General features: G+C 35.1%; 1 long non-coding RNA gene across 1 annotated transcript in view; it reads left to right on the top strand.

The window, feature by feature from the left end:
* The first annotated feature begins 959 nt into the window (after positions 1-959).
* Positions 960-24270, top strand: part of LOC123639862 — a 177882-nt gene continuing 154571 nt past the window's right edge. Inside the window, exon 1 of the long non-coding RNA XR_006735823.1 lies at positions 960-1027. This is a non-coding gene — a long non-coding RNA (uncharacterized LOC123639862). The remainder of the gene's footprint in view (positions 1028-24270) is intronic.

The raw sequence follows: 24270 nt of genomic DNA on the forward strand, positions 1-24270 counted from the left end.
GAAAATCCAAGCACAGGCTCAAGTACTAAAGAGAAATAATGATCTTAATTTCAGATACCTTCAATTTGGGAAAATTCAAGGGATATTTTAAAGGATATTTCTCATAGATAGATGGAACATGAATCTAAGTTTTAGGATTAATAAAGAAATACAGATTGGTGAGGAGTGAACCCCATCAATTTTAGAAGTACAGAATTGTCGATAGGAGGTACCTGATGACTGACTAATGGAAGCAACTTTGGGGAAGTGTTTTGAAATAGGAAAAGCCAGGTAGTGATTAATGATGACTAATAAAGACAGAAGATGTAGGCTTACCCTTCAATACTTGACTTAAAAGTTACAAAGGAGAGTAATTAAAGCTGATATTTTTTCTTGTGTTTTGGGTTTTTTTTTTTTTTGTATCTTGTCACCTTGTTTTTGTTTTTTAAAGATGGCAGCTAAAGGATAGGATCTTTAAATTTAGAGGTACTTTTCCCATATCTCTGATGTATGTAGGAAACATAGTTGTAGATATTACCAATTTTACTAAAGTTTAAAAGTATTATTCAGTGCAAATAATTCACATCTGCTTATTGTTTATATTGTAACGACTTTTACATTTTTAAGATGATAGGATTAGGCCAGATGTGGTGGCTCCTGCCTCTAATCCTAGCACTACGGGAGGCTGAGGTGGAGGATTGGTTGAGGCCAGGAGTTCAAGACCATCCTGAGCAAAAGCAAGACCCCCATCTCTACAAAAAATAGAAAAAGCCCAACATAGTGGCATGTGCCTGTAGTCCCAGCTATTTGGGAGGCTGAGGCAGGAGGATCTCTTGAGCCCAGGAGCTGGAGGTTGCAGTGAGCTATGGTGATGCCAACTGCAGTCTACCCCAGGTGATGGAGCGAGACTCTGTATAAAAAAAAAAAAAAAAAAAAATAGGTTTAAAGATGGTAATTTATTTTGTTCATAGGATTGGAAAATAGAAGATCTTCTATACCTGCCCAAACAGGTATAAGAAAATGCAAGATACAGTGGTACTGGCCCAAGGTAAAAAAAAAAGTAGAGTTTAGCTCCAGAGGTTTTTCTACTTTGCTTGATTCTAAGTGGCTATGAATTTATATAATAAAACTAGCTCTTTACCATATGTATTTTGAGAAACATTCTATAAGCTTGAGATAGATGAAAATTTAACTCAAAAAGAAAATGAAAAAAAACCCAACCTTATATTATGTCCAAAAGATGTATAAACAGATATTTTTAACCTGCTAACTCAAAAAAATTAATAAATATTTAAGCATAATGTTTTCATCTGGTTAACATCATTTAATATAATGCTCAACGCTCAGTCTAAACTTAGCCCTGTCTTAATTTTGAGGATTCAGTGCTCTTCAAGTATGCAAAAGGGTATTTATCAAGCCAGCCTAAACTAATTTGGCTTTTTGCCAAGTGCTAGAATTTTTTGTTGTTTTCATGGATATGGGTACTCTGCATTTTACTTCTCCACCTCTGCAAACTCATTATTAGATAGTTCATTGCAATGAAAGAAAGTCCTGACCAAATTCCTCAGAAGTATGGATATCTATTAGCTCTAATGAGGAGGAAGCAGCCAAAAATTTGTTTGTATGTTGGAGTTCCTTCTCTCTCTGCCCTCTGGTATTCTGGCCAGACCTTTTATGTATGTCTAATTACTAACCAGATGTGATAGTGTTCTTACATGGCTAAAATTGTAATCAGCTCTTGACCTGGGGTGTTTTTGTTTTTGTTTGAAGCGGAGAGAAACTGAATCAATACTTCTGGAACTCTAATGCCGTGGACTTAAACAGCAGTAATACTGGCAGCCGAAAACTTGTTTCATAAAACCTATGTTAATTACTACAACTTAAAGCATCTATACAGATACAAGTTCTTTTGAAAATTAATTTTATTTAGACATAATTTATACATAATAAAATTCACTCGTTGTAAGTATATAGTTCTAGGTGTAATCCTTCATGGGCTTAATTTAAGCTCAAGTCTCCCAGATAGAGTTTCTTCATAAGCTAAGTAGCCAATACAAATAGTTGAATCAAATTAATTAATATGCTAAATGATTGAGCATAATATTTTTATTCAACTTACCTATTCATAACCCTTTTATTTCTCAATATGATATAAAACATGACAGCTTTACTGAAAATATTACATGCTAGTGGAGACTATTCAATTATTAAAAATGCGTTTGGGTCATTTGCCTGTGTCCTTTGTAATCAGCTTACATTCAGTGCCACTGACCTAGGCAACAAGCTCTGGAAATAGGAGAATTTCTGTGGGAGGACATTAGTTTTTCAACTTGTTTTTTTATAACACCATTAATTATCTGTCACTATATATTAACTACCTTATAATTAATAATATATTAAAATTAATAGATATTTATTTTATAGATATATAATTTTATAGACATATTCTTTATAGAATATCACTATCTCAAATAATGAGAATCAACTGTGTATCACATTCAAGCAGAAATGTTAAAAGCCACTGCTCAATTAGATCCTGCTCTTTTTACTCTATTAGAATGTCAGGTCCTAAATAGGAAGTGTGTCTTTAGCCTGGGTTCTGGGATGGAAATTCACGTAGAGTTGAATCACAGCAGCCAACCCACAGCTGCCTGCAGGTACTGTGAATGAGAAATATATCTGAGGTTGATACTGCTGTAAAGCTACCTGATATAATGCATTTATCCCATTGCTAAAATTACTTATCAGTGAAAAATGATTTATGTAAACACTGGATAGCAAGTAACATGCTCTTTGCGTAACACAGTGTCAAACACACAGTAGTACTCAATAAGTATTGAATGGATGTATAAATGTATGAGTGAATAAATAAAACTGAAAGGTATCGTAGGATATAATATCACCTAAGTTTGGGAAGAAGAGTAATAAACGTCATCAGAAACTACTTGAGGATATGGGAACAGATCAGGTCCTAGGAAATTGGGAACATCATGAAGCCATTTGCCCAACTCTGTGCAATATCATTTGCCCAATAATCTGTAACTAATTTAGTCTACAAAACAGATAACTTGGTGAAGCTTGAATAATGAGTTTTGTGCTTGACATGCTCCCAGTAAATATTTAATAAATATCTGTTTGTAAGGCCATTTTAAATAACATTTTATGAAAAATATATCCCATCTCATTAAAATAAGGAAATAAACTGGAACCCAGGGATACTCCATCAAAGATTGTAACATTTCTTTGATTAGCAAGTGAATGATTAAAAAATTCAATGTTATTAAATCAAGGTCACAGCAACACAAATTTACTTGGTTCATTTATTTTAAAGAGTAAATTTTAGTTTTAATTGTTTACGACAGTTTTAAGTATGCTCAAAAATTTATTGCCTTGTTTGGAAAGTATAATTAAATCTCTGCTTTGGGAGATTTTAATATTATTAATGTGTAAGGATAAATCTGAAACACATTTGTGAAAATGGAAACATCAATAGCATAGTCCAAATAACTGCTTTTTTCTTTGAGCAACTTTAAAGATCATGTGTATTTGGATGAACCATTTATATTCAGAAGAGTTAAAGTTGATGTAAAATCAGTCTCATTGGCGCTGCTATCATTTTTCTTTTTCAGTATTGCAGGCAAGTGTTATTTCAGTTATTTCATGGAATTTTGGAAAATACAGCATGACATATTTTATTCATGTCTTAGAAAGTTTTCCTGGACTCTAGTTGTTCCAAGCCTGAAAGAACTTGTTGGTCTAAACTGGACCAATTACTATTACAATAAGGAGACTTTGTAACTGCATTTTGGTCCTTTATTTTCTTATGTTTTTCTGAGTTTTAGATTGACCTGCTTATAAAGAAAATTCTAAAACATAGCAATATTGGCTTACAATTTAGTGATTTAAGTGAATTACTACAGATATAAAACAATTCAAACTTTAACTGTTTACTTCATTGCTACAGAAAGTCAATTTATAGCATTTTGTTAAGAAAAAAAAGCTGCATATGAATCTTTGAGAGTCTTTGATATATACTCATTCAATAAAAGAGGTGATTGATGTACTAATAGAAGATAAAAACATGTGCCTGACAAATTCTTGAGAAAACTGATACACCTTAAAAAATACTCATAAGCCAGATTCACTTATTCCTAGTGTTAGAGAAAGCCTCACAAAGATGCTGAGATTTAATGTAAAGAATAATATAATTTAGTTAGATATCAGAAAAAGGGAAGAGGGGTAGGAGAGGAGAGAGTATTTCATTTGGAGATAATTAGCACATGAGAAAGTAAAGAGGTATGAAATCGTGAAAGGTTGAAAAAGCACATTTATATTTTCAGAAGAAAATTATAAAGTAGAGAAATAGACATTTTAAATGTAAGGCATGAAACCATAAAAGTGCTAGAAGAAAATGTTGGGAAAACTCTTCTGGATATTGGCCTAGGCAAAGAATTTATGACTAAGACCCCAATGGCAATCACAACACCAGCAAAAATAAATAAATGGGACTTGATTAAATTAAAAAGCTTCCACACAGTTAAGGAAATTATCAACAGAGCAAATAGACAACCTACAGAATGGGAGAAAATATTTGCAAGCTATACATCCGTTAAAAGGCTAATAACCAGAATCTACAAAGAACTCAAGCAAATCAATAAGAAAAAAACAACTGATTAAAAAATGCACAAAAGACATGAACAGAAGCTTTTCAAAAGAAAATAGACAAATGGCCAATAACAGTATGAAAAAATTCTCACCATCACTAATCATGAGGGAAATGCAAATTAAAACCACAATGAGATATCACCTTACCCCAATTAGAATGGCTTTTATTAAAAAGTCCAAGAACAGTAGAAACTGGTGTAGTTGCAGAGAGAAAGAAATGCTTATATACTGTTGGTGGGACTGCAAATTAGTGCAACCTCTATGGAAAACAGTATGGAGATATCGGAAAGAACTAAAAGTAGACCTACCATTTGATCCAGCAATCCCACTACTGGGTATTTACCAAAAGGAAAATAGTCATTTTATCAAAAAGACACCTGCAGTTGAATGTTTATCTTAGCACAATTCACAATTGCAAAGATGTGGAATCAACCCAAGTGCCTATCAATTTATGAGTGGATTAACAAAATGTATTATATGGATACCATGGAATACTACTCAGCCATGAAAAAGGGTGGATTAAGGCCTTTCACAACAATTTGGATGGAACTGGAGACCATTATCCCAAGTGAAATATCTAAAGAATGGAAAAACAAAGACCACATGTATTTGGTAAAATTTAATTGGAACTAACTGATGAGCACACATGTGTACATAGGGAAGTAAAACTTAGTGGAAATCAAGCAGGGGTGAGGGAGGAGGGGAGGGGCAAAAACCTACCTAATGGGTACAATGAACACTATCTGGGTGACAGGCACACTTATAACCTTGACTCAAGTGTAACAAAAGCAATCCATGTAACCAAAAACATTTGTACCCTCGTAATATTTTGAAATAATAAAAAATAAAAAGTCATAAGCAGTTTAAATCACCATATCAGCTAGTCATCTGCTTTAACTATGTCACTGTTTTTAAGGACACTAATATATCAATATTACTCCAGGTTCCAAGATGAGTGAAAGGTGTTCTAGCTTTTTAAGGGTCATTTGTTATCAAAAATATTTATATATTGCATGTTGTATTGCACACAATCATGCCCGCTAATCCACTCTTTCAAGGTAGTTCACATCAAATGAGATGGCTGGAATGGATGTGGTTAGGTAAAGCATAGATATTTCTTATATACTTTTTAGAAGTACTTGTACCCTAAATAAGAAAAACTGAATCTTTCAAAAGATGTGGACTGAGATTACTTCTAAATCATTTTATTTTGGTCTTGAAAGTAAATCTGTGCTAATGGGAAGTATTGTTTTCCAGCATGAATTAAATTATTGCAGTCTATAATTCCTGCTGGAGATAGTAGGTTTCTGGCAAAATGATGTTACATTTGCATTTTGATAGCATACAGTGTTAGGCTGTTCCCTTCAAATTCAGAGAAACACAAATATATTAGAGTATTCTCAAGAGAAATATAAATTACTCCATTATATTTTACCAGACACATTCATGGGACTTCCAATAAAATCTGTAATTTTTGTAAATCAAACAGCCAAGTAATGAAATACCTTATTTTCCAGAAAGTAGGAAACGTGCATATATTTCCTCATTTATAAGCTTATTTTATTTCTCCATTGTGGACATCAATAATGTCTTAGAGTTGTGTCTACTATAGGAGGACTTTTAACTGCCAATATGTGAAGCTTATATGGCAAGATGAAAGTGAAATGTTTGGACTGTTATCAATATAATATTAGGAATAAAAGGTTTTTCTAAAAATCATGAATTTATAACACGAACAGCATAGGGATAATTTTTCAAGTTACATAATGATTTTATTGTATGAAAGCAAACAAAAATTATAACAACAAAAAGAGTTAAGATTCTTTTACATAGAAAATGCTCTATCTTAATTAAAGGATTCAATTGTTAAAATTTTAATTTGTATATAAATTTGCAGAAACATTTATTCTCTACAGTGAAGTTAGTAGATATGTAAAGGCATTAGTATCAATAACTAACATGTATTTTGTACCCTCAAGGCTGTCCTAGATTCTAGAAGTTTGTTATTGTGACAGTGTCCATTTAGTAAAAATAATAAATCAAAATAATTTTAACCTAATAATTAATGGCCATTATCAATAGCCTAACAATAATTAAAATTTGATTTGCTTTCAAATTTACATAGTAACTTGTGTGGTCTCTTTTAGCAATAATATAAAGTACAATGACCAAATAAGAGAAGTGGAGTTTAGAGAGGTTAACTCAGTTGCTCTAGAGGGCAGACCTTCTAACTTCAAGTTTAGTATTGTCTGTGATTAACATAGTGGTGAAATGATGAGCTATGTGAAAAGCACTTGTTTTAAATAGATTGATGTAAATTTTGAGAAACAAAAGATCTGTATGTTGTATCTCTTATCTCTAGTATGTTTATTCCATCACATAACTTCTTAGTTTTAAAACATAACTTATATACTCATTGCTTTTTAAAGTGAAGATTCAATCTTTCATCAAGTGTTTATTAAGCACCAAGCCATAGGGAAAAAGCAGTTAATACCATAGGAATAATTTCTTTTCTCATAGCCTACCATCTACTGCAGTGTTTCTTAAACAGCAGTTTTTTAACCCCTGTGGGTTTGTGGATGTCTTCTAAGGGTACAGACAGAACTATCTACAGGAACTTTAAAATATAACTTTCTACAATAATGAAAATGTTCCATTATATATTGTCCAATATGGTAGATAGCCACATGTGTCTATTAACTATTAAAATGGGACCAGGATGATTGATGAACTGAAACTTTTATTTTTATTTTAAACTTCAATATTCACATGTGGCTGATGGCTATTGTACTGGAAAGTGCAGTGCTAGATATTTTTAGTGTTGATACTGCCATGTGATCTATGCCTTTGTGTATGATTTCATGTGTATAACCAGGCTTGCAACATGTGGAGTCCAAATGATAGCGTGGCTGCCCATCATAATCATAAAGATTTCTCAATACATAGTTTGAATACTGGAAGATGGTGGGAGCTTTCAAGCATCATAAAACGGTAGTAAATAAGATGCCTTACTGGAAAGATCCAATGGCATAGTAGCAAGAATGCAATTCAGCTAATAATCAGTGCTTAATTCCATTAATTTGCTTTGTAAGTTTGTATATTTGCATAAGAGCTATAAACAAAAGGAGTTTGTTTACCCAGTTTATTTTGCACCTATTTAAGTAACAATGTAATTTAAACATTTTATCAACACTAAAGAGAAATTTTTTTCCTTGAAAAGGCATTGTTAGTCACTTAAGTTTGAGAAATATTGGTCTAGCAAATAGTATGTCATTATTGTGTTAGGCCTTATTCAACTAGCCTTGTTGCCTGTTTGATTCTCACAACCACCCTATGAGTAGATGTAGCTATGATCCCAGTTTTATAGCTCTGGAAGCCGATTACAACTTTAGCAATTTGCCTAAAGTCCTACAGTTAATAACTGATGGGTTCAGGATATAAATCCAAGTGTTTTTTATTCCATAGTGCTTACCCAGTATAGTAAGAAGAATAATGGCTCCCCCAAATGTGTCTACTTCCTAATCCCTGAAACTGGTGAATGTGTTACCTTATATGGCAAAAGGTACTTTGCAAATGTGATTAAATTAAAGATCTTGAGATGGGAACCATTCTCCTGGATTATTTAATAGTTTCAATATAATTAAAAGCGTTCTTACCGCAGGGAGGGAGGAAGGTCAGAATGAGAGCAGGAGAAGTGATGATGGAAGCAGAGCTCAGAGTAATTTGAGAAAGGGGCCACAAGCTGAGGAATGCAGGAGGCCTCTAGAAACTGGAAAGCTTAAGGAAATGGATTCTCCCCTAAAGCCTCCAGAAGGACTACAGTGCTGCTCATACCTTGATGGCATCCTTTCAAGGTAGTTTAGGGTCCATTTTGATGGCTCTTTGTGGGGAAGGAACTTTTTGGAAGGTATAGAGAGAAATGTTCTACCTTATTACAATCCCTTCCTTTCAGTTTAAGTTGCAATAAAGGAGCATTTAATTCAACCAAATGTAGGACACTCTCAGAGAAGATTTCTGGTAAACACATTCTTCTCCCTCTCATTGCATTTCTAGTGATGTTTATTGGCCAACTAAATATAGATTGAATATCCCTAGCTCAGTATGCACTAAGATTTTTATAACCTAACAGAAAAAAAAAGAAAAAAAAGAAATAGACACATTTAGTCTGGAAAAGGAGCTAGGGAACCTATGTTATTGTACAGAGGGGTTCTCTCAGAATATCCACCAATTTATCTCTGTCTTGTGCTAGCACTGAAAATGGTTGTCATTTTCCACAAATGAACCATCTCTACTTTGCAAAACAAGTACAAAATGCTGGGGTGGAAAGTGGAAGAAGATAACGATAAGGGATGGGTTATTGTATTTAAAAAATAATTCTGTGTGCAATAAAATCACTAATTCATGTTTTATTGGGGGCAACAGTGGCATCTTCCTCCTATCACATAAATTTAGTCCTGCAGAGGGTGTAATCACCCAGCTTGTCTCATGATGGTGCTATTTTCTGTTTTTCCAGAATCAGGAGAGAAAAAGATTAGCTGCCTTTTCACAGCTTCCAAGTTTTAATCTCTCTCTAAGGTATAGTTTGTAAGACTAGTAAAGAAATCTGGATCTATACATTGTAAATATATATCATCAAAAACTACTTTTACTTCATTTGAGTATATTCAAATATACTAGTCAGGGAAATAATAACATCACTTGTGTTTATAAAAGACCCAAATTTACAAAGCTGAAGAGTATGAGTTTTTGATCTTTACATAAAACTTGCAAAAATTGGTAAAACAGCTATAGATTACCATTTAACAGGTGAAAAAATCTGGGTCTAGAAAGATCGACATGTCTTGGTTAAACCTATGGCTTCAATGCAATTCTTGGCATTTGGATCACTTTTTGATTCACTGGTGAGTGAGTTGGTAAATGAGAGAAGTGCCCCTAACACCTAGAAAATTAGAACTGTCCAGATAAACAGCTGATTTCATTATAGAAACTTGGACAGGATATTAGGAAAGGTTAAGAAAGGAAAATAGCATTTCTGTGCTGAAACTTACTGGTCATAGATATAAATTTAAAAGGTTAGTAAATCAATCTGTTCATTCTTTAGGCTTTATCTCCATCATTAAAAACTTTCTGGTATTTGAGTGCTCTTATATAACTTGTAATTGGCTATTCAATTTCATGTTTTGGTGTCCTTCCTGGTAATTGGTGATGAGTGGATAGTCTATGTAATGCTTGGTAATAAGTAGTAGGCATTTGCATATTATCTGATTTAATCCTCATAAAAATTCTGAGTTGCATATTATTTTTCCACTAGAATCTGAGACTTGGAAATTGAATGCCCTACCAGACATTATATAACTAGGAAGTGATGATCTCATAGACATTCTTTCCATCATGATATTGCCTACTGCTACGTTGGAAGGGAGTTATTTACTGTTCTTCTTGTTGACAGATTCCTGCAAATCAAGTAGGAGAAGATCCCTTGAGGAAGGCATGTATAATTTCTTTTCTATAAAATTCCTCTTCATAAGTGATAGCTAGTGACTGATGTGAATGATTTCTGCACATATAGTTTCAGGAGAAACTTTGACCAAAGCCATAACACTGGACAGGTGAAGGACCTGTGGTGACCGTGGTAGAGATGACCCCAGATCCAGCCAGTGAACAAGGACGCCTTTATAAACAGGCAGAGGGCCCCAGTTGGATTGAGTCAAACACTACTGACATAGGGGAATTGGAAAATGTCCTATTCCTGAGGAAGGTGCACATTACAGCATTATTCTCTTAACGTGGCATTGACAGGAGGCTGAGGAACAGTATGCTTAAAAAAAGAATATTCCAAATATTTTGGGAGGTAAATCATTTACTTGATACCTTTTGACTCTTCCAAAGTAATATACATGGATTCTTATTTCTGTGCATTGCTTGAAAGTAAAAGTCACAGTCACATAAAGTGAAGCATAAATTATCTGTTTTGTTTTCTGATATATTCTGATCATATAGAATAATTTCTGGTACATAGTAGGCTCTCAGTAGGTGTTTGTTGAATGACTAAATCAATAAATCACTGTACATGAGCAGCCTTCAGTAATCACAGACCTAGCAGTGCATTTATTTAACACATGAATGTAGCACCTATTTTTTAGCACAAATGGAAAAGAATTTAGAAATAATCTAGTCTAACCTCCTCTTTTTATAAATGAAAACAAGGTCCCGGGAAAGATATGATTTAACCAAGGTTACACAGAAGCCAGAAATCTAGACAAAAGTAGAGAAAAGACTTCTCAGCTCCTAATTCAGATTTTATTACCCACCCTCCCACCACCCACTCCTTCCTTTTGCACTTATAACTGAGCAACATCTATGATTTGGTCAAAGGAGACATCTAGAAAAAAGCAGAAACTGATTCTCGTATAAACGTTTAAAACTTAAGCCAGTCTCAGGTTGTCCCTTTTTTTCCAAAGCTTAGGTTCAATGATTGTCCTTTCTGTCCCTATAATTCTTCATTTAAGTGCCACATCTTATATATGGGGGTGGTCTGTGATTGTACATGTATGTGCTTATCCTACCCGCTTTTTAGTGGAGTAGAACAATGTAGATTGTCTTGATTTCTGAAACAAAATTGAGATTTATAGAAGGTAAATTGGACATTTGAAGACTGCACTTACACAGTACAAGACTTATTGCTAGAGACTAAAAGCTCACTTCTTTGTCTCAGAGGTAGTCAGATGTTGAGCAGAGTTGTGGACTGTACATATTCCTGTGTTGTGCTTAGCATGTTTATCTGATGTAATTTGTGTAAACTGCGTGTATTGAGTGGAAGAGGTGACTACTTCTCCATAAGAATACTAATGAGTGTCTTTGTTCTGTCACTCAATGTACATTCGGGCTAATTTGCCAGTTCCATTAAATGATATAATTTTGGAGATAGTATAGAATGGTGGTTAAGAATGTGGATTTTGGATTTAGACAAACATGGACTTGAACTCTATCTCTAGCACATCTTCTGCATACATGGGTAAAATGGGGACAATAATATGAATTCACAGAGGTGGTTGTACTTTTAAATAATTTCCACCAAGAGCTTAGCATAATGCCTCTTATGTACTCTGTGGTCTTTTGGAATTATTATTATCTGACTCTCCTATTTTATATGTGAGAAAGACTGGAAATCAGGGAGCCACCTTATGCACATGACTAGAGATCCTAGGACTGGGAACTAGTTTTCCGATTTTCATAGATTATCAGCTTATTGTACCTTATCATTGCTCCATGTTGCCTCTGCTCAGAGGGTGAAGAACAAATGGAACGGTGCTGTCTGCGTCTCTCCTTTCCTTTTACTCTCTTCTGTGTGCCTAGTTCTTTAAGGGAAAACCTTGAGGACTCAGGTCCTTTAACCTTATTCATCTCTTTATGCCCTGCCTATGCTGAGTCAATATGACTCCCAAAATGTAGGAATTCATATGTGGGCAATTTCTCTTTCATCCTGTAGTAGATAGAGTTGAAAAATGATACAGCACTGAATAATAGGGGGAAATATTGTCCAAAATGAATGTATACATGAGTTTTTTTAGTTTTGCCACTGTGAGTAAAAGGGGAGGCATTGTGTACAATAGAATGTTCTTATGGCACTATTTATTCAAGATAAAACAAATCAGTGAACTAGATTCTACTGAAGTTTCTGCAAGGTCCTTAAATTTAACTTCAATTTTCACAAGCATTTCTTGAATACTACATTAGGTGCTGAAATTTCAAAGATAAAAAGAAATAAGCTACCATGGTTGTAGAGGAGACAAAAATGTAAACAAATAGCTATAATGTAATGTGTGATAAATACAACAAGAAAAACTTATACAGAGTATACCATCATGATCAAATACAAATTAATTCTGGAGGAGCAGCAGATGGCCAAGAGGAAGTGATATTTGACTGGGACTTTGAAGGATGAATAGGAGTTTACTGGGAGGAAATTATAGAGGAAGATGTTCGAGGTGGAGAGAATGGGTCACGCAAAAAGGAGAGAGGCATAAAATTACCTGAAACATCAGCGGAACAACATATAGTTCAATATTATAGGATAGGAGTTTAGCATTGCGGGAAGGGTCAGTATGCACATCAGGAGATGAGCTCTGACAGGTAAGCCAGAGTCAAATAGTGAAGAGCCTGTAAGACAGACTTAAAAAGCTGGTTTTTATATTGTAGTTTTTGGAGAATCCAATTTTAATGGATGTTCTTATATCTTTTAACACAAAGTGTGCTATGCATAAAATTTAATGTCATACATCGTTGCGGATGTAGGCTTTGTGATTATACATGTGTAAATGTGTACACAGATATAGATCAGTGTCTTGCACAGCCTCAGACTTTGTGAATATATGTTTAGTAGCTGAAGGGATAGTGAACTAATCTAGTAGACACTCTGGCTACTAGGTTAGTTTATTGCTTTTCCCCAGGACTCTGTAACTGCCAGTGGTCTTTGGTTTTCCTGGAGGCTTTCTGGAAACTCTTAACAAAGATACTGTGCATGTCTACATATGCTTCTTTAAAATGTACCATGGCCTAGAAAGTATGCATCTCTGTGATGCTATTTGTTAGATTGGGGCACAAACATCACAGCTAATCTGTTTCACTGCAAATGAGGAGTGCAGCACGCTATCTAAAGAAGAGACTCAGCCTCAGGCCAGTCAGAGTACAAATGAAATTCCCACCAAGTCCATGTTTCATTGGAATCAAAGTGTCAGCCCTGGGGCAAAAATAGCCACCCCATCTGCTCTAGGGAGGCATGTCCCAGCAAGTTGGAGCAGAAGCACATCACGCTTGAACTCAGGTCAGTGGATGAAGGGCATTCCTGAAACAAAACTATGTCTTATGCCTGTGGCTCAGCCTCAATCAACAAATAGTTTTGTTTATTTTTTATATAAATATCTTATATCCTCCTAAATGTCTTCTGTGCCAAATAGAAGCAGAAAAGGAAAATGATTCATATATGTTTTAGTCAAAACTATCTTAGGCCAAAATAGACAATATGGTTATTTTCTAAAATGCTATGTGCATTATGAAATGCTTGCAAAGTACATTCCTGGGCTTATAACAGATGTTCACAAAGAGATAGTCATGACATCCTGGAAGATGTGTCTTTGGTTTTCCTTATCCTTTATTCCTTGCATTCCTCAGACCCCGAACTGTGAGATGTCCGTAGCCTCTTTGCTGTCTCTAAGGGCTAAATCTGCCATCCTATCACCTTGTTGCCTCCAATCAATGTGTACATATCCTGTTAATGGCTTCCCTAGTCCCTACTTGGTGCCTGAATAGGCAAGTAAGTCACCCCTAAATATGACATAATATGCATCAGTTGCAGACCAGCTCTTTCTCAGGATGTTCACAAAGGCCTAATAATTGTGGGAATTTCAAACACAAAGCCACATAACAAGACAGGTGTTATAATAGACTCTGTAGAACATTGTTACTTCAGTTGTACTCTGTGGACCAACACCAACAATAGCACCTGGAATCATGATAGAAATGCAGAATCTCAACCCCATCCCAGATTGACTAAAAGTGATTCCTATGCATATAAAATTTTGTCAAGCACTCCTTTAAATTTTAGGCATTAAAAGTACCTGCCCCCAACCAAAAGAATACCTGGCCCAAAGTAGGTCCTTGATTTGTGTTTATTTTCTATCCTGATGGGTTTTAAGGACCTTCTTTGCTATTGAAATCCTACTACCAGTTCCAAAGCTGAGGATACAGCTGAAGAAACTTTCTAATTAGGAAGGAAGGAAGGAAAAAGAAAAAATAAAGGGACTAATACTTAGGGAGGCTGCTTGGAATTCATGACTATAGATTGTGGCAATCTGGAGACTAAAAGTTTTCTTTAAAAATCTTCCAAGTGATTCTGATATTACGTTTGATTAATCTCCATTTATTCCAGGGGTAACAGGCCATTTATGTAGAACCAAAAACTACACTTCATGCTCCTTCAGACAGGCTGGCCAAGGTAAAAAAACATAAAGTAGCATGTTGTGTTCAGGAGGACATTGATGTGATTCAGTAAGCTTGGTGAAGAGCAGAGAATCAAGGCTGAGAAAATAGCAGGGACAGAAGCACAAAAGGGTGAATATACTATGTAGGGTATTTGGCATTTTTTAGGAGGAGCCTGGAGGTCAGGAGATCATGTGATTTTTAGGAACATATTCTGATAGTACTGTAGAGTATGGCAGGAAGGAGAGACTAGAGACTAGAAGGTCAGTTAGCAAAATATTCTAATATTCAAGGTGACAGGTAGTTAATTATTCCTAAATTCTGGTGAAGGAAGTAAGATGGATAGGATTAGATGTTTTATGGTAAGTGAGAAGGTAGAGTGGAAAGGTATTAGTGATAGATGTGGATGTAGTTGTTGGAGAAAAGGAGGAGTTAAGATGACTGCTAGGTTTTAGCATTGCTTAAAAGGATGTTGCCATTTGCTAAAATAAGGCCTAAGGGAGAAGAAACTGGTTTTGGAAGAAAAGTAAGTTCAGCTTTGTCCGTTTTTGGCACACGATTCCTACGATACATCCTGATAGGACAATCTAGTGAGTAATTGAATATATGGGTCCAGGTGCAATATAAAGATAGAGCCAATTTTGTGTATGTCCTATAGATTAAGTAAACTAAATCAATCTTTAGTCTTCTAAATATTGGACTGCTTCTCTACTCAGGCATCATTTCATTACCTCCTCCAATGTTCTGTTTGCCAAGAGCACATAACGTTGGGTAAAGCTTAGCTAAGACAGAATATCCTTAGAAATAGAGTAAATAACTACACTCCGTCTTAGGTGTTTGATTTTGGAATAGTGATTTCAATTTTGAGGTCCAGGACCTTCATTTTTAAAGAGTTTTATGAGAATCAAACCTAAATATGTGGGAAAGAGTATGTAGCATAGTATCTGAAAGTAACAGGTGTTCAATAAAAGCAGTTTCCTGCTCCTCCTTTTTGCTTTTTTTTTTTTTCTTTGCTGTTAATTGAGGTGAGTTGAATACCCTGGCAGAAAATAGCTCGTGATCTGATGCCTGATTACTTTCAGGAAAGCATTAAATTAATTCTTTTAGCCAAACACAAAGTATAAACTTATACATTGAAGAACATATGCTTCAAGGAGAAAAGATTTGGGTAGAATCATCGTATGCTGGGGAATAACAGTTCATTTTGTATGACTGGAGTCAGAGACCTTTTCTTATTTCAATTGTGCCACTATGTGTGATCTCAAGCAACCTATTGGGCTCTCAATTTCTTTTCTGGAAAAAATGGCTACTAGATCATAAGTTCTTTGTACATCTGAAATAATACCAATAGAACTGTATTCAGTTCCTGATGCTTAATAGAAAAATGATAAACTTCAAACAATATCCATCTGATGAAACCTTTTGCTGAGTGGTTTGAAGAAGCCATTGTGTCCCAGCATATCAATGGAGTGTTCGTAATCACTAGGTCTAATTCGAGGTTGAGATACCTGGAAGAGCTTATTTGCCTAGGCTCCTTGTGGTGCTTTCTCTGGTGAAGCTTGATTTATTTGAGCCTTGCAGTATGAACAGAACTATTTCCTACTGTGTTTTTGACATTTCCTATTGTCTGTTCCAAATCCTATACAACAGATCGGTGGATCTTAAAACCTAGCAGTATTAGCATTACCAGGGAATTTTTTTAGTAATAAAAATTCTCAATAATAATAGAAATAGAGCTAGTACTTTCATTGATACATATACTCAGTTATATAGATGTACCATCAACAAGCCCTTCACCCAATGAAACCTGTTGATTCAAGGCTTTTTTATAATTTTTTGAGAGATATTGTGTCCATATTTGTCCAGAACAGGACTATTTATTTTATTTTATTATTTTGTATTTCAGACTATTATGGGGGTACAAACATTTTGGTTACATCAATTGCTTTTGTACAGTTTGAGTCAAAGTTATAAGTGGGTCCATCAAACATATAGTGTTCATTGTACCTGTTAGGTGTGAATTTATCCATTGCCTCCCTGCCACCTGCTTGATTCCTGTTGAATTTTACCACCATATGTGCATATGAGTGTTGATCTATAAGTTTCAATTTAGTAGTGAGTACATATGGTGTTTGTTTTTCCATTCTTGTTATACTTCACTTAAAAGGATGGTCTCCAGTTCCATCCAGGTGTTACAGAAGATATTTGTTCGCCATTTTTTATGGCTGAGTAGTACTCCATGGTGTACATATACCACTTTATTGATCTACTTGTGTATTGATGGGCATTTGGGTTGTTTCTACATCTTTGCAGTTGTGAAGTGTGCTGCTATAAATATTTGAGTGCAGGAATATTTTCTATAAAATGTCTTTTTTTCCCTTCGGTAAATACCCAGTAGTGGGATTGCTGGATCAAATGGTAGGTCTACCTTTAGTTCTTTGAGGTATCTCCATACTACTTTCCATAAGGTTAAACTAGTTTGCAGTCCCACCAACAGTGTATAAGCGTTCCTTTCTGCATCCACGCCAGCATCTGGTTTTTTTGGTACTTTTTGGTAAAAGCCATTCTCACTGGAGTTAGGTGATACCTCATTGTGGTTTTTATTTGCATTTCCCAGATGATTAGAGATATTGAGTATTTTTTCATATGCTTATTGACCATCAGTCTATCTTCTTTTGAAAAGCTTCAGTGCATGTCTTTTGCTCACTTTTTGATGGGGTTTTTGATGTTTTCCTGCTGATTCACTTGAGTTCTTTAGTCCTAGCCTGAGCAATGAGGCAAGAGAAGGAAGATGTTGTGTCAATATTTGTCCAGAACAGGATATTTTTTTAATCATTGAAAGACATATATATTAACACATTCTACCTTATACAGGATTATATTAGGAAGAATGAATTTCTCTTTTTGATTTGTCATCTTTTCTTTCTTTTATCCTAGATTTGGTAAACAAAAGAGCTCTCGCAATAGTTATGACTTAATTAATATTTGGAGATTGCCAAACAAATACATTCACTTATTTATGCATGATTGTTTTATCACCTGCATTTGATAATTCTAGTATCTCAAGTCTCTTTGGCTCTTATTCTCTTTTGTTTTTCTTTTGGTTTGAACTTACAGACTCAAGTTTCCTGTGTTCCCCATTATCTTTTAATATATGTTCAATAGAGCAACTGAAACATTGCATGCCTTGAGATGTATTATGTAGGTAGCTTTCTCCAGAGAAGATATCATTTGCTTCTGTCAGGTACCAGAGGGTATTACTCATCTGCAACTACCCAACCAAATTTGTTTCAAGATTCCCTAATTCAAAAAAGTTAAATCTGTGTCCAAATTCCATGTAACTGCCTGACTTTCCATTTTCCTTAACCTTGAGGACACAACCCTTTGGAATTCTCAGCTTGTTATAGAGATGATCCTCTGTTAAACTTCACTTTGTGCTGGTTCTGAGCTCTAAACTATGTCTCTGTCACTTCACCAAATGGAGAAAACTAAGTCTAATTTTACAGTATTAGCAAATGCTCTCAGGGTAAAAGTGGTTTCAATGTTTGCTTATCAGTCCAGGTCCTTGTTTTTCCTTCACTTTTTGTTTGGCTTTTCCTTACTGTCTTGCCATTTAATGCTTTTAGGAGTGTTTTAAAAAAATTTTAATTTAAAAATATTTTTTGTCTGGCTATATATTTCTGTAAAGTAAGGTGGTTGATGTTAGGAATTTCAGCATCTATATGAAAGTTGTTTACTTAACATTATAATTTTTCTTATAAGTAATATATGAATTTTGATAATCTCTTAACAAAAGTGTCTGGCAGGTCATTGCTACCTCATATTTCAGTATTTGAGATATTTACAGAGGAGTCGCTTATAGGGTTAAGATGCTCTAAAATGAGTTCATGAATAGGCTTTGATTGGGGTATTTTGCTGCTTCCTTCAACTTAGTCTCCTCTCTTTCTAGCATTAACTGTCATCTGTTCTTTTTTTTTTTCTTCACTGCCCTTACTCTATTCACAATACTGTCATGCCTCTTTGACTTGTTTTTCTTTTCTCTCTACTCATATTTCTTTTTCTTTTTTTCCTGTCACTAAGCTTATTGTCTTTCTCTTTGTGTTTCTTGAGATGGCTTTCTGATCATTACTGTGTCATTTCCTCAGTTATCTTTTCCTGTTTTTCTGTGATACTTGGACATATCTCTATACTAATCTTGGTGCTATTTCTTTCTTTTAAGAAATAATCTTTTATGTTTGGGAGGGGAAATAAGAGAAAAGATTAACTTAAAAATGCCCCTGTACAGGACAATAAACAATATCCTTGTCTATGAGCTGCTTCTACTTTCTTTCACTTCAGGATATCCCCATTTATATAAACTCTCCTACAATCAAATATAGTAAAAGGTTTAGTTGACTTGCTTGGACATCATTGCAAAAACATCCACTTAGACATTTTAGTTTTGTGTGTATTAGCACTACATGTGTGTAGCATTATTGCTAACTGCATTGCCAGCTAGCCGTACTCATACTCTTTCTTCCTACCAAAACTCCTTATTCTCAGTCTCTTATAATGTCAATAGCAGTTACAAAGCCAATTATTGCAGCTGCAAATAGCAACCACCTCCGATTTTCAGATCCTCGCTTACAAATAGCAACAACAAAAAATAATAAGATCCAGTAAAAACATCTTGATTTTCTGGAATAACTCTGTTCTTCTAATTCTAACCATCAAAACATATTATCCACATTTCCTCATTCCAATACATAAACACATTTTTCTTCAGCATCACCTACGTTCACTAGCTGCATGAGGTTGTCAGTGAGTTAACTGATGATTCTAACTCTAAAGTTAAATTGTCTGATTAATTCCCTAGAGCAATGTCAGATACCTCAAAGGAAGGAATCATAGCTATGGAAAGAATACAGCTCTGGAGTTTAGAAATGTGGGTTTTAGTCTTGGCTGTTACTAACTAGATGTGATCTGGACAAATTATTTAATCCTTTATGTTTTAGTTTCCTTTTTTATAGCATGAAATGGCTTGGTGAGCTATTAGTCAACATTATTGATAATGGTCATGATAATGATAAAAAATTTATTGATATATGAAACAAACTGTGCAAAGTGCCATACATTCATTATTTGCATTATTTCATTCCATCCTCTTAAGAATCCAATAAAGTAAGCACTCTTACTATTATCCATGTTTTTATTAATGAAGAAACTAAAACTCAGAGATTCTGTAGTTTTCAAAATGAAATATAGTTAACATGTATCACAGCCAAGTTTCAAATCAAACTGTTTGACTCTAAAGCCTTTGTATTTCACCCCTCTTCTACCCTTAGCATGATTACGGGCCACCTCCTTTTGGTCACACATCATTGTATAATAGTGCTTGCTAAAATGTCACCTAAAAATAAAATGATGTATATAGTCAAATGCTAATTACATGAGCAATAGGCACGGTATTCAGGAAATTCATCAGTTTTCTTTTTCTTCCCAGCTCCTATGAGTCACTGTTCTTCATGTGAAATAAGATGCCCTCAGGTGAATGGCTAACTTTGTTAGAAAAAACACCACCCATGAGCAATTGGGACAATACAGTTTTTCCTGTCAAGTAGTGCTTTTAATTAGAGACATAGGGGAGTCCAGCTGCCTCTCTTTTTTACTTAAACATGTACCTCTGCATCCTCACTGTTAATCATTGAAAGCCCATTAGTATTTGCAACCTGAAGAGTCTTTTGGGGGGAACAAATTTCTAGCTGGATAACTGACTGAACAAACTCAGTGTCATTCATAATTTTCAGGCTGCTTATTTTGACTAAAGAAGCTAAATGAATAACTATAATAAATGGCAAATTATATTCCCTTACACTTATCTCAAACTTTATAATACCAGGACTTCTAAGAAATTGACACTTTAACAGTTTTACTTACCAATGAGTATCCATACTTCTCACAACTGTGTGATAAACAAAGGAGTACTTCTCAGCACATAAATTTTCTGGCAAAAGAACTGTGCCCATGGGTGAGGGGATTGGAGAATTAGAAGAAGGAAGAAATCATGCTTCAAAGTAGAGGCAAAGAATGACTAAGATATAACGGGAAAGCCAAAAGTGGATGGTGATTCATTACCAAAAACATCAGCAGGATAGTGAATAAAGGCTGACTGGCCTGCAGTATAAAGTCCTCAAGATCATAATTTGGGCCTAAAAATGAAGATTTTATAATCTTGCATTACTTGAGATTGGTAGCTCAGTTGGGGTAAAATATACCATGATACCTTTTGATAAGACAAAGCAAAACCAATTGAGTGGAGACAGGAAATGATTTGTCAGTTGGAAAAGGACCAATAAAACTGAAGCACATTCAACTTTGTGCTTTTAAACTAAGCACCAATTAAAAATCACCAGCTGTTCCTTGAACCATATATCCTGCTAATTCAACTGATCGTAGTTCTTGTTGCCAAAATACATTAAAGGTTAATTCTTCTCTGGTCTCCAGAGTGTTCCTTGTATTCTGCATACCCTGAGAAGAGCTTGGTGATTATTGGAGAGGGTAGTGTGACTGGTTTTTTTTTGGATTGTTAAAGTTTGTCATACTTTATCTCCAGGAAAAAAATCTGTTGATTTCTTACAATTTTCTAAAGGAATAAATCTATGCAACTATGCAGAATTTGATCTATTAATAACTAGAAGGTTATGAGTTTGTTTTTATCTCACTACATCAAGCTTATTAATACAGTACTGTAGTCAAAAAGTTCTAGGAGAAATGGCTGTAGGAAGTCACAATAGTCAAATCTTTTTTTTTTTTTTTTTTATATATATTTTTTTTATTTCAGCTCATCATGGGGGTACATAAGTTTAGGTTATATACATTTTCCATGTCCATGTTTTATTCCATTTTAGAATTGTGATTGTTCTTGCTTATGTTTTTGTATAGAAAGTTCTTTTTTTTTTTTTTTGAGACAGAGTCTCACTCTGTTGTCCAGGCTAGAGTGCCGTGGCGTCAGCCTAGCTCACAGCAACCTCAAACTCCTGGGCTCAAGCAATCCTATTGCCTCAGCCTCCCGAATAGCTGGGACTACAGGCATGCGCCACCATGCCCGGCTAATTTTTTCCATATGTAGTTTTAGTTGTCCATATAATTTCTTTCTATTTTTAGTAGAGACGGGGTCTCGCTCTTGCTCAGGCTGGTCTCGAACTCCTGAGCTCAAAGGATCCACCTGCCTCAGCCTCCCAGAGTGCTAGGATTACAGGCATGAGCCACTGCACCCAGCCAGAAAGTTCTTTTTCATGGTGTTCAGCCACTAATAGTTACTTCTTTGAGCAGCTCATGAATATTCAAATGTCATAGGGATAATCTTCTGATTTTTGCTGTCTTTAGGGCTCTTGCCTGTGCTTCCAAAAGTCATTAGTGACTAAGTTAGTGATTCAGGCAAAAGTAGATTCTAATCAGAGTGCCAAGGGTCAAATACCAAACATAGTCTTTGTGTACTTTGCAAAGCATTGACTCAAGAGTAAAAAGAAATAAAGATACATACACTTGGCCTTATTCATTCCTTTGAGTGATCTGGGGAACCTTAAGGGCAGCTACAGAGTCGAAGTTATGGGGAGATTCTTTATGATCATCTTATAAGATCAAGAATCCCACATTATCATTCTGAAAAGCAGCTAGCCACTCATTTATTCAATAAATATTTATTGAGTGCCACTTTATACTATGCACTGTTCTATTTTCTCGGGTTGTAGCCTCAATCAAAATAGTCAAGGTCCAGATTCTCATGCAATGTGTAGTCAAATAGAAGAGACAGAAAATAAAAACAAATTAAAAAATACAAGACAGCTGTAAGATCTGTACAGAGAATTGAAATAGGGTGAAAGAGAGTGATTTGGAGGCTACTTGAGACTAGGATAAACCAGACTTCTTAGAGGGGGTGACATTTAAGCTAAGATCTGATTGGCTTGTAGACCCTGACATACAAAGATTAGGTAAAAGTTTCTAATCAGAGAGAACAGCTAGTAGACCTGTTAGAAACTAAGCCTTGCATGGAAGAAAATAGAACAGTAGGATTTTGTTGGAGCATATTATGGACAGGGAAGTCCTAGAAGTAGGAAGAGGCCAGATCATGATATTTTTAAAAATTGATATTGGATTTTATTCTAAAATACTAGGGAGCTTTAAATAGGAGATGTTGTCTGATTAACATTTAGCCCGATTATACTGGCTCCAGGGTGAAGAATTGATTTGGGGTTGGGAAGAGCTATTAGAATAATCTATGTGATAGATGATGGCAGCCTGGACTAGAATGGTAGAAATTAGATGCAGTAAAGTGAATCGATTTGGGAAATGTTTTGGCAGTAGAGCTGGCAAAACTTGCAGATAAAATGAGCGTGAGTGCTTTGAGAATAAGAGGATTCAGGGACAACTCAGATTTTTGATTTAATAAAAATGGTAGATCTGTTTTCTAAGGGGCAGATAGAAGTAGATTCGAATTTCAGTGGAATGGGAAATCAATATTTTGTTTGGGCCTATATTTTTTGTTGACTTAATTTTGAGAGTAAGCTCAATGTGGCTGAGATTGAAATTATTATTATTCTATATTTCCTCTTACTTTCTCTGTATCTCAATACATTCTCTGAACTTGTTAACAGTCCAAGGATAAAGTCATAAACATAAATAAAAATATTAAATACTGAAAAATCAAATCATTCAGTGCATCAAATTTGAGTGACTAATTCATTCAGTATTTACTATGTAATAGTACTTGTCAATAGTACTATGTGCTATTTGTAGAAATTGGAGTGGGACTTAGCTAAATGGCCTGGAAGACAACGTGGGTATGGGTGGGCCTGTGTGTGTGTGTGTGTGTGTGTGTGTGTGTGTGTGTGTGTGTGTGTGTGTGTGTGGCGGAGATAGGCATATCATGCTGAATGCTCTTGTGGACTGAATAGTGGCCTCCACCCAATTGATATGTTCAAGTCCTAATCTGCAGTACCCGGGGTCTTTAAAGAGATAATTAAGATAATAAAAGGTCATTATCACTTTAATCCAATATGAATGGTGTCCTTTTAAGAAGAGGAAATTAACACACACAGACACACAGAGGGAAGACCATGTGAACACACAGAGAGGAGGAAGCTGTCCACAGGTTAAGGAGCTGGGACTCAGAAGAAATCAACCCAGCTGATGCCTTGATCTCAGATTTCTAGTCTCTGGAACTGTGAGAAAATAAATTTCTGTTGTTTAAGCCATCCAGTCTGTGGTAGTTTGTTATGGCAGGCATAACAAATAAATGCAAACAGCTACTGAATCTCTTCTCACCCATGAGATCGCTGAGGGAGGAAAGCTTAGCCAGGTGGTAGATCCCACGTTGGCAGCTTGGAATTTTTTGACTCCCTATTTTTTCCTGCGAGTGCTCTGCTCTGCCATTCAGGATACTCAGCCATACCCCTCTGGGTCTCCTGGGATGTCTACCATATTTATATGGTGCTTTATTCTTCTTTCCTACCCAATCATGATGTTGCAGGGGGAGTCATCTCTAAGAACAGTTGGTACATCACTCCTACGCTCCTCAGATTTTGCTATCAGCCTAATATGTTTAACAAAATAAACCTTTGTCTCTTTCTCTGTTTTGTACTAAAATGTTTGAAAATATCTAGATGGTTT

This window comes from Lemur catta, chromosome 6, assembly GCF_020740605.2.
Source record: "Lemur catta isolate mLemCat1 chromosome 6, mLemCat1.pri, whole genome shotgun sequence".
NCBI lineage: Eukaryota > Metazoa > Chordata > Mammalia > Primates > Lemuridae > Lemur > Lemur catta.